Consider the following 9,261-nt stretch of genomic DNA (forward strand, 5'->3'; position numbering starts at 1 on the left):
AGATGTTACACAGTGTCCTGTTACCTAAGATGTTACACAGGGTCCTGTTACCTAAGATGTTACACAGGGTCCTGTTAGCTGCACAGGGTCCTGTTATCTAAGATGTTACACAGGGTCCTGTTACCAAAGATGTTACACAGTGTCCTGTTACCAAAGATGTTACACAGGGTCCTGTTACCAAAGATGTTACACAGTGTCCTGTTACCTAAGATGTTACACAGGGTCCTGTTACCTAAGATGTTACACAGGGTCCTGTTAGCTGCACAGGGTCCTGTTATCTAAGATGTTACACAGGGTCCTGTTACCAAAGATGTTACACAGGGTCCTGTTACCTAAGATGTTACACAGGGTCCTGTTACCAAAGATGTTACACAGGGTCCTGCTACTAAGATGTTACACAAGGTCCTGTTACCTAAGATGCTGATGCTAAGATGAGCAGGGTCCTGTTACCTTCTCTCCTATCCGTCATGCAATGTTCTAATTATGGACAGAGGTGATGCCAATGATATCTTAAAAATTATTTCTAGTTCCTTCAAATTTATGAAAACCTTATAAACTTACATGATCATTTAATGATTTTTTTTTTGGATTTTTTAGATAAAGGTCAATTAATATAAATACTACAAATAAGATTTGCGTGAATAAGTGTTAATGTACTCTTTGATTAAGACTCATAAGATTTGCATGAACAAGTTTAAATGATAGATACACATTCATACTTTTCAAACTATTTATAATTTTGATGAAGAGCAGAAAATCTGTTGCATAATTTAGAACCTATGAACTTGATATAATTAGATTTGGAGCTGTTGTAGCAGCTTTGAGGCCTAATTTAATGGGAACATTAGGGGTTGTGTTCAATGAGGGGAATATTCTACAGCTGATGATATTTAATTATTAAGTTTGAGACTAGATACACAACTTAATGCTCACTGGGTGGTAGGTACAGTCTGAAGTGTCTGTAGACATTCTAAAGTAAGAAGCCTTATAGCCGTGTCACTGTATATCGTAATTTAATATATTCCGGCCTAGGTTTTATCCTCTAAGTCTCTTAATTCTCACTACTTCTACAAGTGTCAGGGGAATGGCCAATATTGAATACAAAATGAAATTTACAATATTTGATGAAAACTCAGACTAAGGTTATCAAGATATGTACGGATTCTAGCCGAGAATTGGGTTTTATATGTCAATATAGCGCTAATCTGCCTATCCTATCGACACTCTCAGGTATTCTATGGTAGTGACATTAGATCCGCCACTTTAACTTGGGATTTGAGAGTGGATGATAATGGGGACATGCTTAGAGGTTGACGACTCTCTCTCGGCTCACTGACAAAAAGCTGTCTCCAATGTGAGGGATATATAGAATGTTTTTGCTATAATAAGGACATTGAAAAGCACTTCCTTTGATTTGTTCTGGTTTATGATACCATTTCTTAGTTGCTGATGAAAAACCTGTCAGGAATTTATCCTTTCTTATATACAAAGGTTCAAAAGGGCATATAAGTATTGGGGATATAAAGAAAATATCAATGTTTCCGTTTCCTGAATGCAGACAGGTTGCGTGGCATATTGAGGAATGGAGCGATGTGGGTAGTGACATCAGCTTGGCCTTATACTCGTAGATCAGTTGCAGAATCAATGAAGAAATCAGGGTCTGTCAGCAAAATCTTTAAACTTTTCTAGACAGTTTGTATATAGGGCATTCATCAAAGTTTCTTTTGATGAGAAAATTCCTCTATTTTCATTTTTCTGTTAAACTGCAAGCTTTTCGGTAACAACAGATTTTCTGTAATGTAACATTGTGTATGATTTTACACAAATTAAATCACTGCCTCCGCTAAGGATCGAACTTGCAACCTTTGGCTTCAAACGAATAAAAAATCTATATAATTGTAACGAAGGAATATGCCAATTGCTAACAAATTGCAATGGCCATGGAGTATTAATTCTGAACTAATGACAGTACTTTTATGTCATAATTTCTACAAAACTTTGATTTAATTTCTGGTATCGTTGTTGATACTTAGTCTTTCCCTTAGAATTCTCTGAACATGCAGACTCAGTTGTCTCGTTTTAACCCCGTTTTTTCCTCTCAGATCCCCTGAGCAGACGGCCCTTTGTTAACTCCCCTCCGACTTCTATGACACTGTAACTGATGATTATACGGGGGTAATGTTAACAATTATGTATAATAGTAACACTTCCCGTGAATATCATTTTAAAAGGAGGACATTTACAGTGGACATGGCCATACATAAGTGTCCAGTTTAAGTTATCTGGCAGTTGATGTCCAGTGGTCACTCTTTCACAGCTAAGGGTCACATATTCCAAGTTTATGACTTTAAGTCATTAGTAATATAATATGTAGATCTTAACAATCAGGTTTAAGTTTTGAATAAGTCTTTAAAATTTCAATTATATGTTGGTGTTGAGGAGAATTGAGTTATTTTAAATCTGTGTGTATGTATTGTTTGTATATATTTATTCCAATAAACATTTTGATTTATTTTAGGGTATTGTAAAGTTAAAACATGTTTAGAAATATAATGTGGAATATAGCATTGAAGAGGTTATAAAATAATGATGAAACATGTTAAGTTTCAATTTGCGGTTGAAAAATTGAATTTGGCTTAATTTGCACTCGCAAGGATTCAGTATCAAAATTCAACAATTTATTACAAAAAAAAAAAGATAATCAACTTGTCATTTAAGTGTTTGAAATCAGTTTTCAATTACCACTGAAAGTTAACTAGGGATTTTAAATGTGTCGTAGGGAAAACAGTTGCGATGTTTTGGCTGAAGAAGACACCCAGACAGATATAATTTACACCTGCTGAGCTGCTGATTTATGTATACCTGACATGGCGTACCTTAAACGAGGTGAGTCGGTGGTCAAGGTAAGGTAACCAGCCAGGTAAAAACGCATTGTCCAGAATCTATTAAACCCCAATAGGCCGGTGATGGATGGATTTTCTCAAAAGAGATATAAATTGTAATGTTAGCCTGCTAACAAACCAGGGAGGACAGATGGTCCCTTACATACTGCTGTAGGTCCAGTGAATGGTCAGTCCACTGGTCATCACTTAAGGTGACCAACACAAATCTCCCTCAGGTAACCTGTAGTAACTTCACAGAAACAAATGGTACTTTTATCCCACCATCATCAGATGGCTGGCAATTCAAATCACCTTTCATCCATGGTTGAAATAATTCTTGTTATCGCTATAACAAGAATATAGGTATACAATTTTTTTTTTTAAATATTTATTTTATTTTCGAAGATTTTACAGATACATGGTTATCTCACTAACACCATACACACACCCTCCTCACATCATATTCAGCATAATTTCAATAAATGGTTATCTCACTAACACCATACACACCTCCTCACATCATATTCAGCATAATTTCAATAAATAGGTATAAAATCTAACTTTTCAAATTTGTTCTATGATACTGCATGGAGTTTTTATCTAGGGGAAGACGATACTGCGTGCTAGCGTTAAATCTTGCAGGTGGTTTTAAGAAAACCAGTCGCTATATGTTCGTTATTCAACCCTGTCTAATACCAATACATATTTGCTCCTACTAAGCATTTTCGTATCAAGGAAGTGGGACGACTTGTTTGCCTGTTGTGAACGTAACATGAGTTGGGTGTGCTGTTCATTGTCTTCAGAGAGATAGCACTATAACATGGGCAATAGTTTTACTACCACTAGCACAAGGAGACACAACTCAAACATTCATGAGCTACTAACACATCACATTTCATCTATGGGAGGCCGTCGTTAAATGACCTAGACACCTAATCAACCAGTCACACAGCACATTCAATACATAATTAATATTGTAAAGATTTTTTGGCTTTCAGATATATTTCCATTGCTTTGTGGATTCTGGTACTTCACCCCTGACAATGCATAATGAATTATTCCAGAGTTAGAATTAGAAGAGTTCAAATGTGTCTTTAGGGGTAAAATGAACTTTTGACACCTGTATCAAATTTACTTGTCATATTCTGATTTAACCGTTTATATATGTCTGCAAAATGCAATAATCAAAATGCAATGTTGCTAAAAATGAAGTACTGGAATCATGTAATATTGAAATAACCTACTTACAAAGTAAATATGATATTACTTCATAAATTTGTTATACATAACAGAGCTTTGATGAATACAATTCAATAGTCATAAATTTGTTATACATAACAGAGCTTTGATGAATACAATTCAATAGTCATAAATTTGTTATACATAACACAGCTTTGATGAATACAATTCAATAGTTTTAATTCTTCCTGAATATGTTAATTTTCCACATCAGTATACACAAGCGATGATAGTCGTGGTATATACCTTGCTATAATAGGCTTAATTATTACCTGTATAAGTGTACTATCGTTTACAGAGATCAAAGCCAGCCTTTATATCCAGGTTATGTACGATTGGAAGGGCTAAAACCTTTGTGAGATAAAAACTCTCCCAGGTGTTAATGTGTAATACCTTATCCAAATTGACCAATACTCTGGTCATTACTGGTCAGTCCTAATACCCATTGGTCATTCCGTAATGCCTTATGGGTCAAGAGGCTATGGCTTAACAAACTTACCCTGCTTACACAATATTTTATGGACTACTCTTTTGGTACTTGGGTGGATAATGAGGCAATATTTAGACAATCTCCTTTAGAGTACCTGTGACTATATATAAGCTTGTCAACTGGCAATACTGAAATAACAATATAGTTAAGGAGGCCATTTTGTCTTTGATTAAAATCTCTCCTTGCAGCTGGCTTATTCTCTTGTTCAAATAATTTAGGCTGCACGTTTACCTGAGGATTTTGTCATCGAAGGGTGAAGTAGTTGTGGTCAAGGATAAACTGCCCAGTGTCCAGTAAGGATAAACAGACTTATACTAGTGTCCAGACTGGTATTTCCCTGATATAATTTAAGCTGCGTATGTTATTTTTAATGATTATCTGAAGATATTTGACATTGAAATCATATTTGTTTTAGATAATTTGGAAACCATATTAAAAACCCTTACAAAGTTTAGTGCAGGGAAACTTTTGGGAGGTCATTACATTAGATCGGGAGATTGAGAAAGTGATATGAAGTGAGAAGGGGGATGATATGGATTAGGGTGGTCAATATGATTAGAGGTGGAATATCTTTGTACAAGCTTGTACCAATTAAAGTGAACAGTCGGGCAAGGATGGCTAAAGTCGGTAAATTTCTTATGAAATGGAAAAATAAAATCTCTCGTCAAAATCTGTCTGCGTACGAAGAAATTAATTTAAAGTATGGGAATTCTAAAACGTCCTCCCGGCTCACTATGTCCGTGGTTACATTTCCACACAGCCTCGCTTTCAATGCTTTTAACTTTTCTTTACTTTAATGGTCAGAACTGGGAAACTAAGCAGAACTTGACCGTCGTATTAATGTGTGAGAACTTTTGGAAGGCCAATGAACGCATTTAGACTGGTTTTCTTTGCCCGACTGTTCACTTTAAGTCAATCTTTGTGTATATAGGAACACTTTTAATACCACTAGCTCTGTGGGTAGGTATTGATAGATTTGAATCATTTTCTTATAATTTCATATTTTTCAGAGAAAAACATATTTTTGCTCACAAAGTAATGATGTCACAATCAATATCCATGCACCCCAATTGGAAATAACTTATAATTTGCAAAGACAGAATATGCTCCGCCACTGAACACTTCCCCATGAAAACTCCTAGTTTTACACCTGTCTGTTTCCCTTCATTCCATCTTTTCCTGTCCCTTCCCTTCCTTTTCATTGGATATCCATATGAAGGGGCGATGATATTTATGTCTTACAGGCAATTCTTTACATACATACATGACAAAATAATACCACAGTCCTATATTCTAGCTCAGGTTCGATAAACTATGGTGTCATTCATAAAAAATACCCCCTTAAAAAGGTATCCAGATATGAAGGAGATATATATTTTATGCATGACACCTGATCTGTATCATGACTTGATGGTCTACCAATTCATTTAAGTAATTATTAAAGTTTTAATTGATATAAGTTGAACAGCAGCTTCATAATCACATTCCAAGGTGTTTGTAGACAATATCTGTCGGATTTCAAAACAGTTGTATTTATCAGGGAATAATTTTCATTCAATAAGTTAACTCTTTTACTCGTGTGGCAATAAATTGAAGTGTTGTTCGATGTTCAGGGATTTCCTCTACGAAAATTGTGTTAGATATAATTCAATTTCACAACTGGAAATGTTCTGTTTGTAATTCAAGAAAATTGCCTTCTGACATCCTTATTCAATTTCAGAAGTTCATTGAGTGAGTACAATTAAGTTCTAGTCTCTTTAATTCAATTTTACTTTTTAGTAAGATTTTTAATTAATTTGTTAGAAACGTCAGCATTACTAATATACTTAAGACTTGCTTCTTATAGCCTTGCGGAAAAGTGTGAAAGTATTTTTAAAAATTGATGTATCAACAAAAGATAAAAAGTACAAAATAACCCATCAATATTGTCAATGTTTTGTATTGAAGTTCTCCCTGCCTTTTGAAGGGTACACAGTGGGATAAGCCTTTATTAGTTTTAGTAATTCATTATAAAGTGAAGTAGCCATCTTTATTTTGGTCATTGATAAAAGTCCAGATGACCTTTCATTTACTAATATACTTTGAAACCATTTTGCACCAAACCCAATTATTAGCTGTTTTTAAGTCTGAAGTTACCATGGCAACATGGAGGTTCCTCTGACCTTACAATCTCAATTAATTCCTACAATGTTTCAAGCAGTGCTTCTTGTTTCCAATAACATGGAGTAAGTATTTTGAAGTGGCAAATCGGTGATTTCATTAGAAAGACACTTGAACTGTTATCATTTCGTTATTTGTTAGGTTTGTTGAACTGTAGGTATGCTCCAATTAAGCCAGCTGGTACAGTTATATCAAGTACTGTACAAATTTTGTCATTAGGTTCAATGTGAAGATCAAACCTTGAATCAGTATTGAAAATGAGAAACACTTGATTCAACTGAAATCGCCCTTAATGTGTAACTATCAGTTACAGGCCTATCATAATAGTGCTCTAGGCCCCTTCAGGCTACTGAGAGGAGCAAGGCAATGACCGAATTCTGTCTTAGATGAAACTAATCAGTTCTAATGTAGATAACTAACTCAATGATAATCCCTAGATAAGCTCCCTCTTCCCAGGTGTAAAAGTAAGGCATGAAATTCGGGAGATTACTCATGAACCAACTCCATTTCTTTTTAAAACTGACAGAAATCTGTTTTGATAGGCAAAGATATATTTTCCAGGTAAAGATGTCTTTTAAGTGAAAATATTAAAACAAGATTGGAGCTTCATGTGATGGATGACCCATGTTTTTATTCAGCCAGACAATATCCTTCAGAATATAAAATAAAAAATATAAAATGGAAAGAGGAGATAATTTTCACTTGATACAAACACCTCTCATCTTTGTAAGTGTATATCAGATCAAAGGTTGTTTACATTATCTGTTTCCCCTCCCTGTACACCCCCAGGGACTGTCCCCATGACCTGATTTAGTTTGATGTGAGAGCTGTTTAGGGTAGCAAGGTTACCATGACTGATCTCCCCTTTAACAACCTTGACAGGTGTCGCCACCTACTGGTCATGTTCCTAATTAACACAGGTGCCGACACTTACAAGTTTTGGTACATAATAATCACCATTCTGTATTGTTATATCCGAGGTGTGAAGATCAAGGGGAATATCACAAATTAAAGGAACTGCCCTATAGGCTGATAGTGTTTGTGGTATATATAGTGGGCAGCCATTTCCCCAGTACACCTTTGACAGTGCTTCACACACTAATTATACAAGCTCAGAACTTTTAATTAAACTGTTTGTATCACTTCAGTAAGCCTCAGAGGAATAATAAAGCTTCATTAATTGTTGAATGTGATACATATTATATCATAGACATGATGTATATGAGGGAAAGCTTGTTAGTGTAGGGGTCAGAGAGGACAGTACATGGTATAAAACTTACGACAGTCACCCCTGAAAGCATATTAAGACTCTTCTATAGCAACGACTAGAGTAATCCATTATTGAATTACAGGGGTGAATAAGTTGAATATCCAATGACAATTAAAATTGGCTGTATAACTGAGTCTTCAACGTTCAAAGGAAAATTCAAACATATTTATTTAAACAATTATCTGTTCTGTAAAAATTGACAAATTGCACTCCAGAGGTAAATTAGAGGTTAATTAAAAGAGATGAAATGTAAATATAAAATAAAATGTGTCATTTTTATGTGGGACAGCTACAGCAATTGCATGGTTGTTCATTTTGTTTGTGACATAGGAAATAATTGTATTGGCTCATGATCGGTCTGTATACAACTTTCTTTTATCTTTTGTATTGCCTCTGTTTGCGTGTTCGAAGTTGAAAAAATATTGGGATTCTGTATTACTGTAGAATGAGATATGGATAATGGATAGTGACGTTATGTTCAGTGAGTGTTATCTGAAGGACAGCATGTTGTCTGTAGTCTCCATGTAGTCTCCATGTTGCCTTTATCTTGTTCCTGCCTTTCCAGTTTCCATAGAGCTATGAGGATTCTCCCAAGATTTTATCACAGACATCTCTATCTGTATAGGACCACTCCGGAAAGCATGGTATCACTCCATCGGAACAATCCAGGCCACTTTGTCACTAAAAATACACAATAATAGAAAAATCAATAATATAAATGCACAAATTATATGATAAGAAAACAGTGATATAATAAATGGGAGAATTGATGGCTGTAATTCATCTGAAGATCCAGACTCAATGGTCAGAGGGGAGGGGAATTACAGCAGACCCAATCTAAAAATATCTATGAAGGGAGATAATTTTCAGTATGCAATAGATTTATCCATTAAATGTAGACAATCTTATCTGTCAATGGAGATAAGTAAAAATTTATCATCAAGGGAGATAATTGAGATTTTCATCATGGGAGATAAGTTCAATTTTCATCAAGATCAGTAAAATTTATCATCAAGGGAGATAATTGAGATTTTTGTCATGAGAGATGAGTTCAATTTTCATCAAGATCAGTAAAATTTATCATTAAGGGAGATAATTGAGATTTTCATCATGGGAGATAAGTTCAATTTTCATCAAGATCAGTGAGATTTTCGTCATGGGAGATAAGTTCAATTTTCATCAATGGATAATTTCCAGTATGCATTAGGGAGATTTATTCA

At 34.9% G+C, this 9,261-nt stretch overlaps 1 protein-coding gene across 1 annotated transcript in view; it reads left to right on the forward strand.

Annotated features, from left to right (window-relative positions):
* The window catches only part of LOC138336679 (dystroglycan 1-like), a 141,640-nt gene that overhangs the window by 23,644 nt on the left and 108,735 nt on the right, over window positions 1–9,261 (forward strand). Inside the window, exon 2 of the mRNA XM_069286211.1 lies at window positions 2,780–2,886. The gene's annotated coding sequence lies outside the window, so the exon portion shown is untranslated. The remainder of the gene's footprint in view (window positions 1–2,779; window positions 2,887–9,261) is intronic.

This window comes from Argopecten irradians, chromosome 12, assembly GCF_041381155.1.
Source record: "Argopecten irradians isolate NY chromosome 12, Ai_NY, whole genome shotgun sequence".
Classification (NCBI taxonomy): Eukaryota; Metazoa; Mollusca; class Bivalvia; order Pectinida; family Pectinidae; genus Argopecten; species Argopecten irradians.